Source organism: Condylura cristata, unplaced genomic scaffold, assembly GCF_000260355.1.
Source record: "Condylura cristata isolate star-nosed mole 26May11 unplaced genomic scaffold, ConCri1.0 scaffold00018, whole genome shotgun sequence".
Lineage (NCBI taxonomy): Eukaryota > Metazoa > Chordata > Mammalia > Eulipotyphla > Talpidae > Condylura > Condylura cristata.
The window spans coordinates 28,196,430-28,207,834 of record NW_004567119.1 but is presented as its reverse complement, the minus strand read 5'-3'; the positions used below and the strand labels follow the sequence as shown (position 1 = coordinate 28,207,834).

Genomic DNA, 11,405 nt, shown 5'->3' with positions numbered 1-11,405 from the left:
GCGACACGTCAGCGCCCGCTCGGGAGTGGAGGACCAGAGCACCCCTTCCTCCCAGGCCCCGCCCCGGCCGCTGCCGTGGCAACCGGGACTCGCGGGCATCGGCCCTTGCCCTGCTCGCGACCCCCTTCTTGGCGCCAAGCACTCCCTCGTAACCCCCAACGTGGTTCCGTCCCAACAGCTGACCCATTCTGGGGTCTTCTCTAGACTTCGGATTTCAGGGTCAACCAAAGCAGTCCCTCTATCCAACACCCCCCCCTCCTTGGCACCTCCTTTGCTGAACTATGGATCCTATCCAAATTCTGCCACTATTGATCTCTGGTGGGGATTCCCCTTCAGAATCCCAGGACATCCCTTAGAGCCCCAATATGCTCACTTTTGATGGGGGGAGAGGGTGTATGTGGAATGGCAAGCGGGTGATGTGACAGACAGATCACCCTCTAGGTCTTTTGTTTTGTTATTGTTGTTTTTCTCTTTCGAGCCTCTTGAAAATCTGTGTCTTTAGGTGATTATCCACCAGAAGTAGTATTTTCAGCCAATACAAATTTGTTGTGGTGACATTTTATACTGCTGTGTCTCCAGATCCTACCCAATGCACTTGAGTATGGGTAAAGATGTACATCTCCAGAAAAACTTGGTGGTCCTTTAGTTTTCCACTAAAGACACAATTTAGTGGAAACCAGCTGGCAGAAACCACTAAAGAATAAATGTCAGTGCAGTGAAAAGCTAATTAATAGCAGTGAACAGTCCCTGAATGTTATTCTATGGTCTTTGTATCAATTAATCTTCACAAGAGTAGATCCTATTAATATCTTTATTCTAAAGATGAGAACACTGAGACATTCACATATTAGGTGAGTAACCAAACCCAGGTAGCACTCTTCCTTTTAATCACATCTCTGTAAAGCCTCCATCAAGCAACAATCAATTTTTGTATTTTGTTTCTTCACAAAAAAGAACACAACTCTTTTAAGTCTCAACGCAACATCTGTATGTGCAATAAAACACAAGTACAGACAAAGAATACCAAGATCACAAGCACACAGGTCAGCCTGGTGATGACTGCTACACTGCTCCATTTGGAACTCTGCACTTGTAACCTCTGAGTGTTCAATGGGGTCTCTACCAAGGCCATTTGTAAACCTCTAATGCCAAACAAAGACATCAGTTGGATACTCAAACTAATTGGGTTATTTTAAAACAACAGGAAAGAATGACCTGCTGTCCTTGCTATTTATAACACTGAAGATGGGCAGAGGGGAAAGACATGTCTACAGATGTTTGTCTACTGAGATCATGATATGCCACACTGGCCCAGTGTAGTCCCACACTGCCAAGGGAGACTGGACAATGGACAAGGTTGCCAACCATCCAAGTAATAGAGCCCTTAGGAGTTCATTTCTTTTCAACTGCATAGGTGCTTATCTACTTTAGAATATTAAGTATGCCTACTAGGCATCTAGATGTTAAAAACCAAACTCTTTGTTACTCAAACCCTGTTCCTTCCTTGTCTTCCCTATCTCAATGTAATTTCTGTCTTTCAGGCACTCAAGTCAAAGACTTACAGACCAGCTCTTTCTCTCACACCCCAAATCCAATCCATCAATCCTATACATCCTTCATTTTCATATCTTCTTCATTTAATAGCTTTATTGAGGAATCATTGACATATACAAACTACACATTTAAAGTGTCCAATATGGTACTTGTTAACATGTTATAACCCTGAGACCATCACTAAAATCAAGATAATTAATATTCCCCCTTAAGAGTCTTCATGCTCTCTCACCTCCCCTGCCTGTTCCCAAAAAACCTTTTATTGCTATACACTGGTTTGTATTTTCTAAAATTTGATATATATGGAATCACACGGTATAATTTTTTTTTTATCTCTTTCAGTCCATATGAGCATTTAAAATGTGTCCAGATCCTGGCCTCTTCTCACCAGCTCCTATGCTAGAACTGTGTACTAAGCCACTATCATCTCTTATCTACAAACTGCAATAGCCTTTTCACTACTCTCTCTCCTCTGCCCTTGCCCTCCCAATGCTTACTGTCTCAAAAGCAATCAGAGTGGTCCTTTCACATGTCAAAAAAAGAAAAGAGCAAGCCTAAAATGGCAGTGCTTATGCTAAGCCCACGAAGACTTAATACTTAATCTAACTATGATTTCAACATACCTTGGGCTTCAACAGTTCCCAGGAGTACAGAACTTAATGGTCAGTACAAATGAGTTATTTTTTTCTATTCCCTTAAGGAAAATGAGATAATCTATCACAAGATCTTTATCTATTCCCCACAGATAGGTTACCTAAACTCAAAGCAATTTTCTCTTCTTTTATCTTGTCCTCTTTCTGCCTATAAAATCCTTTCCTTGTGACATTGCTTTTTGCAGAGCCTTTCCACTCATTAAATGGAATGCTGTCCAATTCATGAATGGTTTCGTAAAGCCAATTAGATTTTTAAAATTACTTGGATTGGATTATTATTATTATTTTAAAGATTTATTTATTCATACAGAACTGGGGTACAGGCCAGAGATGCGGAGGGCGAGAGGATTCACCAGAGACAGAGTGGGGAGCAGAACAGGCAGATCGACGAGTAAGTACACTGCTGAGGGGAGCAGCAGGCGGAGGGGGGGGTCAGGAGAGGTCTGCCCCTTGCCATGTGGTCACCTGGGGGGGGCAGGCGGGGCTCGAACTCATGTGGAAGTGGCTTGAGCTTCTTTGTGCTGTGCTTTTAACCCGCTGCGCCACCAGGGAGGGCCAGAATTTTATTATTTAACACAATATGAATTCTGTCATGTTTCCATGCTGCCAGCATGGCTTCCCTTTTCCAAGACAAAAGTGATGATTTTAATCTGGGCTGCACATCTTTTTTGACCCAATTCTACTCATCCCCTGTACCATTTCCTGATACTTTCTCTTTGCTACTAGTTGCCAAACTAAACCCACTCCTGCTTGAGACCATGTGCACTTGCAAGCGTCCCTCAACCTGAAAGGGTTCCCCCAAATTATGCTCTTGACTAACAAGTCAGCACAATGTCACCAATAGGGTCTTGAGGGTTCACTTTAAGCAGAGAAACCTATTTAAAAAACAGACCCCCATAAAATACATACATATCTTAAAGGACCTGCTGCAGTTTCCTCACATCATCAACTGTCGGAGAAAATGCCGTATCTTATGGGAGAGGCTTTTTCTGATCACCCTACATAAAGAGAGCTCCTGCTCAAGATCAGTTAGCTCTTTACCTTGCTTTATCTTTCTTTAGAGAACTCACCATCTACCTTTCATTTGTTTATCTATTTACCTGCCTCCTTACCACAAACATAAGCTCCATGGAAGCAGGGAATTGGTTTCATTCACTGTTACAACATAAATGTGTAAGAATGTGTCTTATGTATGGAATGTGTGAGATACTTAATGAATGATTTGTTGAATAAACCCATGATTCCTTATGTATTATATGCATAATACACTATTAACTTACTCAGAGCCTCCAACAAATAGTACTGGGGGAGGGCCTTCCCTGGTGGCACAGCAGGTTAAAGCACAGCACAGGGAAGCTTGCCACAGCTACTTCAGTACAAGTTCAATTCCGGCCTGGGAGATGACCCACATGGTGCAGCAGACCTCTCCTGTCTCACCCACTGCTCCCCTCAGCAGTATATTTCAGTCAGTCTGGCTGTTCTCCTCCCCACTCTGTCTCTGTCTCTGATGAATCTTCTCACTGCCCCTGCACCTCTCCATGCATAAATAAATAAATCTTTAAAAAAATAATAGTACTGGGGGAGGATACAACGAGACCATGGCATTTGTGTTTTCCCTGCAGCAGCATCCTCAACACTAGGAGCAGGACCAGAAATACATTTATTATTGGAGGAGAGCATATTTGAATAAAATTGTACTTTCTCCTAAATACTACCAGATATTAAAGCAGATGGAGAGGTAATTTTGATTTTTCTTATTTATATGTAGAGTGAAACTAATGACAATTCAATTAGTGGACAAAGCAAAAAATCCAAAACGAACTAGCGGACTATTGCTTTACATGGATATTTACTTTGACTAATATTCAGATATATCTTTGTAAAAAGAATGATAGCTCTCAGTTACTAAAGTTACCGTCATTTAATATCATCATCATGAGTATACTCAACATTATTAAAAAGGATCTAGTCAGTGGAAAACAAGCAAAAATCAAACATTTAGAAAACAAAAATAATCAAAAGAGAAAATTAAAATTAAAAGAAAAATAAGAAAGCCCTTGAAATTGTAAGGGGGTAGTAAAGTTTGCAGACAACATGTATTACCCTGAAAAACCTACAAAAGAACCACTAGATTATAGAGAGTTTAGCAAGATTTCAGTATACAAGACCATACACCATAATTAATTATGCTGCTACAATCAGAATGTGAAATTAAAAGAACAATACACTTAAAATAGCAACAAAAAATGAAATATTTTGGATTTAATCTGACAAGAGATGTAAAGGAACTAAACACTTAAGTGTATAAATCATTGCTGATTAAAATTAAAAGCATTAAATAAATGGAAGAAAATGTCATATTCATGGACTGGAAGACTTAATACTACAATTAAAAAGCCATGTTAAAGTCATTTCCATAACTGTATTCTACTGGGAGTGAATCATATCCAGGGTGCAGTCTTTTATTAGCAGGACTATTTGTCTAGTCCTAACAAATATTATACCAATTTCCATTGTACAAAGAAAGAAATGCAAACATCAGAGATTGCCATTAACATATAGGCTTGCATGTAAGTTCCTGTTTCCGGTTCTGTCTCATTTACCTTGGCACCATTTTCACATAAGTCAAACATTTGAGATTTAGAAACACATAGAACAAATTCCAGAGTGGGGCCAGTAGAACTAATTTCTACAGGGTAAACTGGTTTCATACATTTCCAGTTTTCAGATACAAATTACTGAATCTAGTGCAAAACATTAAATGTGGTAGCAGAATCTAATGGTGTGACCCAAAGCAAGTCACTCATTTTTCTTGGTCTCAGATTCCTCATCTATAGAAATGGGTCGAATGCTAAACTTCACTGCGTGTCCCTAAGAAGCAAATGAGCTAACATATTACCTCATATCTGTTAATTAAATAATAACAAAATGTCAGGCCTCTAGCCAACAGGGATGGCTCATAGTGCAACAATAGCCTCAAACAAACTCAAATCAATGCACTTAGCACAAATGAAGCACTTATAGATAGTACCCACTCTGAACACCCTCCTGAGCTGTGTTTGACAACTCCAAAACATAAGGCAACAAGAAGTGAGAGGGAGAAAACATGATCACAAGGATAACAACCAATCACACAGCAGGCCATACACAGAAAAAGTAAATATCCTGAAACTTCAGTATCTTCATGTAGTATGAAATTAGGAATAGGAACATAAATACCTTTATGAAAAAGGTACTCCAGTAAGTATAGATAATGAAAAAGTGAATACACAAAGAGCAGCGATGCTCTGCAGCTATAAAAACTCATTCCTATTTAAATCTACATGGGACCTGAAATAGCATAGAGTATATAAAAGAACCAAGGAATGACATCAAGCCAGAGTGATTAAACAGAGAATCTAAACACAATCTGATATTTCTCATAATTCTTTAGAACAATATCATCCAATAGTAATGTATTGTCGGCTACCTGTGTAATACAAAATTTCTGAAGTCACATTAAAAAGGTAAAACAAAACTGATAAAATTAATTTTAGCAGCATATTTTATTTAACCAATATCCAAATATCTTCATTTCAACTTGCAAACAATTTAAAAACTATTAAAGACATTTTAAATGTTATATTTTATATGAAATCTGGTACGGTACATCTCAATTCAGACTAGCACATTTAAAGACAGCATAACTCTAGAAAGAGGAAGTAAAATTAACACTAGACTCATACACATAAGAAAAGCAAAGCTTTTCTGTGGCATATTCCTTATTTTGTAGTTTCTCTTACCAGATAAAAGGGATTATAAGATCAACCTGAAAAAAGATCCCTTATAAGTCCAAGTGACTTTGTTTTACACGTCTTTTCTTTTGTTTGTTTTGCTGGTCATTAAAGCTAATACTATCTTGACAGATGTCATACGCTCCTAAATTTGTAGTTGCCTTCCTCCAAGAGGGGCCTCTTAATGTTCTACTTCCACATTACCACATCTGTTCCCTCTCCTGTGTACTGATTTTAAATCTTCTAAAATTTTAACTCTTTATAAAATCAATAGTGAAATCATAGATACACTTTGAATTACTTAGAATGGACATGGAAAAGGTTTTTCTTTATTCTTAACAAAAGAACATGTTTCTCAATGATAGGGAATATAGGTTGAGATTCACTGTGTACAGTTAAAAGAGTAACTGTAATGAAAGAAATACACATCATCTTCATGATGGTTAATTTCATTTTCCCCACTGTAATTAGATTTCTCTATACCAGAATAGCAAAATTATTTCTTAGCAGCATTACATCTACCCAGATCAGCAGCAAACCCAGGAGAAGCAATACAGAGTCAGTGACATCATAATGATTGAGCTGTATGATGGTATCAGTGATTAGTAGATCTTTTTGGATATAAAATCATGACTAATATTATTACCTGTCTTTAAAATTATATGATATGTGTTTACTACACGACATACACTTCAGCCACATCTTTAAGATATAGCACCCAATGCAACCATAGTGAAGGCAAGGATAAATAAATCAAGTTCAAGAGCTTCTGTACAGCAAAAGAGACATTACAAAAGACAAAAAGACATTCCACTGATTGGGAAAAAATTTTCTCACACAAAAATAGCGATAAAGGATTGATCACAAAGGTATATGAAGAACTAATGAAACTCAACAAAAATAAACAACCCCATCAAAAATGGGCAAAAGAACTAAAAAGACACTTCTCCAAAGAGGAAATGCAGATGGCCAACAAGCATATTAAAAAATGTTCAGCATCACTTGTAATAAGGGAGATGCAAATTAAAACCACAATGAGATACCACCTCACACCAGTGAGAATGGCACATCTTCAAACAACTAGCAACAAAAATGTTGGTGAGGATGTGGAAAAAAAGGAACTCTCTTGCACTGCTGGTGGGAATGCAAACTATGAAAAACTGTTTGGAGGTTCCTCAAACTGCTTAACATGGAGCTTCCATAGGATGCAGCAATCCCACTCCTAGGTATCTACCCAAAAGACCCAAAAACACTGATTCAAAAAGATACCTGTGCCCCCATGTTTATTTACAATTGGAAAGCCATGGAAACAGCCCAAATACCCAAAAGTAGATGACTGGATTAAAAAGATGTTGTACATATACACAATGGAATATTACTCAGCAACCAAAAAAATAAACACGTCTTTTGCAGCAACATGGATGGAGCTGGAAAAGATCATGATTAGTGAAATAAGCCAGAAAGAAAAAGAAAAATACCAGATGGTTTCACTCATAGCAGGAGTGTAAGGGACAAGTGAGAAAATAATAATAATGAACAGCTATATACCAGAGATATTTTATGGGGGTGGAGTGGGGAATGGGATCAAAAACAGTGGGGGGAGGGAAGTACACTGGACTAAGGTGATGGCACATGGGTGACTTGGTGTGGGAAACCCACAGATTGAAATTACAATTGAAATTTAAAAAAAAAAAGTGTACAAAATGATAAAAAAAAATAAACTAATTATGTTTAAAAAATTGAAAATGAAAAAAAAATGTATATGTGTTTGTATGTATCCTAACAAATCTCAGTTGTGACCATCATTAATTGGTTGGCACTCTAGAGCAGTGACCAGCAAACTATTGCTCAGAGTCCAAATCTAGCCTGACACCTGTTTTTGTAAATAAGGTTTTATGAGAACACAAACATGCTCATTCACTTGCACTATCTATGGATGCTTTTATGCAGCAACAACAGAATAGAATAGTGGTGAAAGAAAATGTAATGCTACAAAGTCAAATTATTTACTGGTTTCTTTTTTATACCAAAGGTTTATTGTCTCTTGGTGTAGATTTCAAGTTAAAGGTCATTGAAAGTATGCACATATTTTTTTCCTTTTTTTATGGTTAAGAGTGACATTTAGGAAACAGGATCATTACCCAGGACCAATTCCTCCTCCTTGGAAAAGGTACACATTTAGGACTAGAAAGTTTCACATCATGTCATGTCAGGTTTTAATAACATTTAAGAAACATCTTTACTACAAAATTTTGAAGTGGGTTGAATCTTTACTTGGTAGATAATGTCACAGTTTATCAAGACAGTTGGGGAAGAATGTTTTAATCCATGAGTGGATTGTGTTTCTTAGTATTTTGTAATAATTCAAGACTATCACCTAGTAAGTGAAATTATCCTAATAAGTTATTGCTTGGATTACAGTGGAACTTTTAAATACGTCTTTTCATTCAACTTTGTTTTTATACTGAATATGAGTATGTAGATCCCATACTCATTATGCTATGAGTAAAATAGATGATTATTTCAGTCTGGTTGTCTTGCAAATGTTGACCAGTTTATTTTTCAGACAACTATTGAGGTTACTCCTCAGTATTTAGATTACATAGATAATGCAATTGTTGTTGAACCTATAAGACATTACCAAGTTTCTATGTAATTTGTCTGTTAAATGAGTATCTCTATAGCTATTTATGGACAAGGATATTAGTAATTTACTTTGAACCATGATAAGGTAGCTGATACTAGACTCATACTCCTGCCACCAGAGAGTATAAAACTAGACAAACTGCTTAAAGCAACTATTTCTAGGCACTGATACTCATGCCTGTGATCCTTGAGAAAAAACACAAAATGTCAACTCCATTATTAAAGGGGTGAGGCCCCAAGTAAAGTGGCCATCCTGTTGAAATGAGAACATAATCAGAAGTCAAGTTTATAAAAGTGACAGGAATTTTGTGACCTAGCATACCTAAGCGTGTGTGTGTGTGTCTGTGTGTGTGTATGTGAGGGGAGGAAGGATAAATAAGACTCTACAAAGCTTATCCATGTTTACTTGCTGCAAAAGTGGTTAAAAAGTGATACAAAAGACTAAGCAGTGCTAAGAGAGAATGAATTTTCAGCACAATAGAGAGTAGTTAATAAGGACCTTGAAAACTTAATGGAGAAGCCAGAATCTAGTCCAAGAGAAAGAACCAAGACTGAGATTAAAACTCAAATGGACATATCTTGAAAATGAATAATGCCAAGGCTAACACAACTGAAAGAGCACCCCAGTAACTAATCTGCAAGACACACAAAATGTAAAGTCCTTTCAAGGAGGCCTGCCTCACATGGAACTAAGATGCTGTCTGTTGACTCCAAGTGCCGCCTCCAAGTTAAGTATGGTGTTTCATCCTCCAGAGATTCTCTCCTCTGATGGCTTCTTTCCACTAGAAAGAAAGGACTGCTTTACGTAAGTGGTTCATTTAACCAATGGAGCAAATAAAATGATGCTATGTCTGTAAGGACAGGTTTACGTCAAGTCTGAGCCCAGGATGAGACCCTATTGTACTACTTGATTTATGACCTTTTCCCCCCACACTCTATGTGAGCTGTTTTTGTTTCTGGGCTTTTATTTTTGCCACATTCCTGTTTTATCTTACTCTCGTTATTAGTTATGACATAGTCTGTGATGATGTCTTTCCAATTATTTTGTTGTCTGAATTTATTCTTTGTGACTGCAGGGAATCTAATAAAGGGTTCAAGAGAATAATTAAAGGGTTTGTGGAAAAACTAAGTAACAGTGTGCAACTTTAAAAAAAATATAATTCATCATCATATTAAAGTTGTTCTTTAGCAAAATGTATTTGTAAGAACATCTTTTTGTTCCTTCAGATGTTTTCTTTCTTATGGGATCAAAAATGGGGGGGGGGGGAAGGGAGGGAAATGCACGGGACTATGGTGGTGGCACACGGGTGATTTGGTGATGGGAAACCCGCGGGGATTACAATCGAGATGGAAAAAAAAATGTGCAAAATGATGTAAAAATAAACTTTTGTAAAATAAAATAAATAAAGATGTTTTCTTTCAAAGACCAGAAAGTCTTCTGATTACTGTTTGCATTTTTGTTGTGCAAACAGCACGTTTATATTATTGGATGTACTATAACGATATTCTTTTTACTCTCTTCTCACTGACCTATTTTTTACCAGTTATACCAGGTGACAGGGAAGAGGTAAGTAGCACATGTAGTTTTCTACCTTATGCGATCTACTTATTAACAGAATTTACCAAGAACGCTACGGTAAGTCAGAAACTTATTCCCCGTTTTTGTGAAGGCACGCATTTCCAATCATATTAAATCAGTTTTGGGTTGCTTCGACTCAAATTATGCCTCAAAGCAAGAAAATAAATCAGAAGGAGTCTCTAGATAGGAGCTCATGGCTGTTATTTTGTGATGTCCTGAACCCACATCAAGGTCAGCCTTGCCTTTGGGGTTACAGCACCACTGAGTGGGACAGAACTAATGTCACAAAGAACAGTAAAAGCAACTTTGCTTGCAGGCCCATAGCTATGCAAAATGTTGATGAAAACACAGAAACTGTAGCAACTGCAGGAATTCCCATGCCCAAATCCTTTAGTCTCGACAATATTCTCATTCTCATTCACTTTTGGGTAGGGGAAACACATTCCTATGGGAGCCTGTGCAGTCTTAGTCATAAACAGAATTCTTGCATTTACTGCAAACTGCATCTCTCTAATTTTTCACTCCCAGCCCTAGTCCAGTTCTCTCATGCTGGGGGGTGTGGGTGGGAGGAGGACTGCCTCTTCTTCAGAGTTAATTCTTCATATTAAATTTTCCAAATACTGGAGGTACATATTGTGCTCTCCTTTTACGGGGTCATTTTCTCTAGAATCCTTCAACTGTTTCTCATTTCACATTTAGCCATCCTAATTCCCATACCTATTTTACACAGGTTTGTCACAGTTCTTCCTGAAAAGCCCTCATCCCTCTGCGCAGAACCATACCCTGCTGAGAAGAAAAACGACATTCTTGCTCAAATTGTGAGAAGGCAGCCAGAATCTCTTAAATTCAAAGTTAAGGCTTCACTTGAAGAAAAGGGACTGCAAGAAGGCAGTCTGAGGCAATGCCAAGCTTTATCTGCTCAGGATCACCAGCTACACCTCCAAGGCGCAGTGCGGTGTGAGGCAAGCAGAAACCGGAAGGTCATTGCAAAGTGAACTACTCAGATAAAGTGACAATCTGCTTTTTTGACTGCTCCCCTCATCCATCCGTCCTCATTTCGTCGGACCCTCCATTTGCGGTAAAACTCTCCAATTTACCCGCTAAGACTAAAACATAAACACCCACCGAGGCGCAAGTGCACAGCTACTTCCGGGTCACTTGCGAGGCTGAGGCGAGGAGAGCGACGCCTCTTCCGCAGAA

The 11,405-nt window shown here is 38.1% G+C and overlaps 1 protein-coding gene across 2 annotated transcripts in view; it reads right to left on the bottom strand.

Annotated features, from left to right (window-relative positions):
- The window catches only part of MIA3 (melanoma inhibitory activity family, member 3), a 53,702-nt gene extending 42,349 nt beyond the window's left edge, over positions 1-11,353 (bottom strand). Inside the window, exon 1 of one of the 2 annotated variants that reach the window (XM_012726822.1) lies at positions 11,331-11,353. The gene's annotated coding sequence lies outside the window, so the exon portion shown is untranslated. Of the gene's footprint in view, positions 1-9,309; positions 9,336-11,330 lie in introns of those variants that run through there. The other variant, XM_012726823.1, reaches the window with a different exon arrangement.
- Positions 11,354-11,405: the final 52 nt, after the last annotated feature.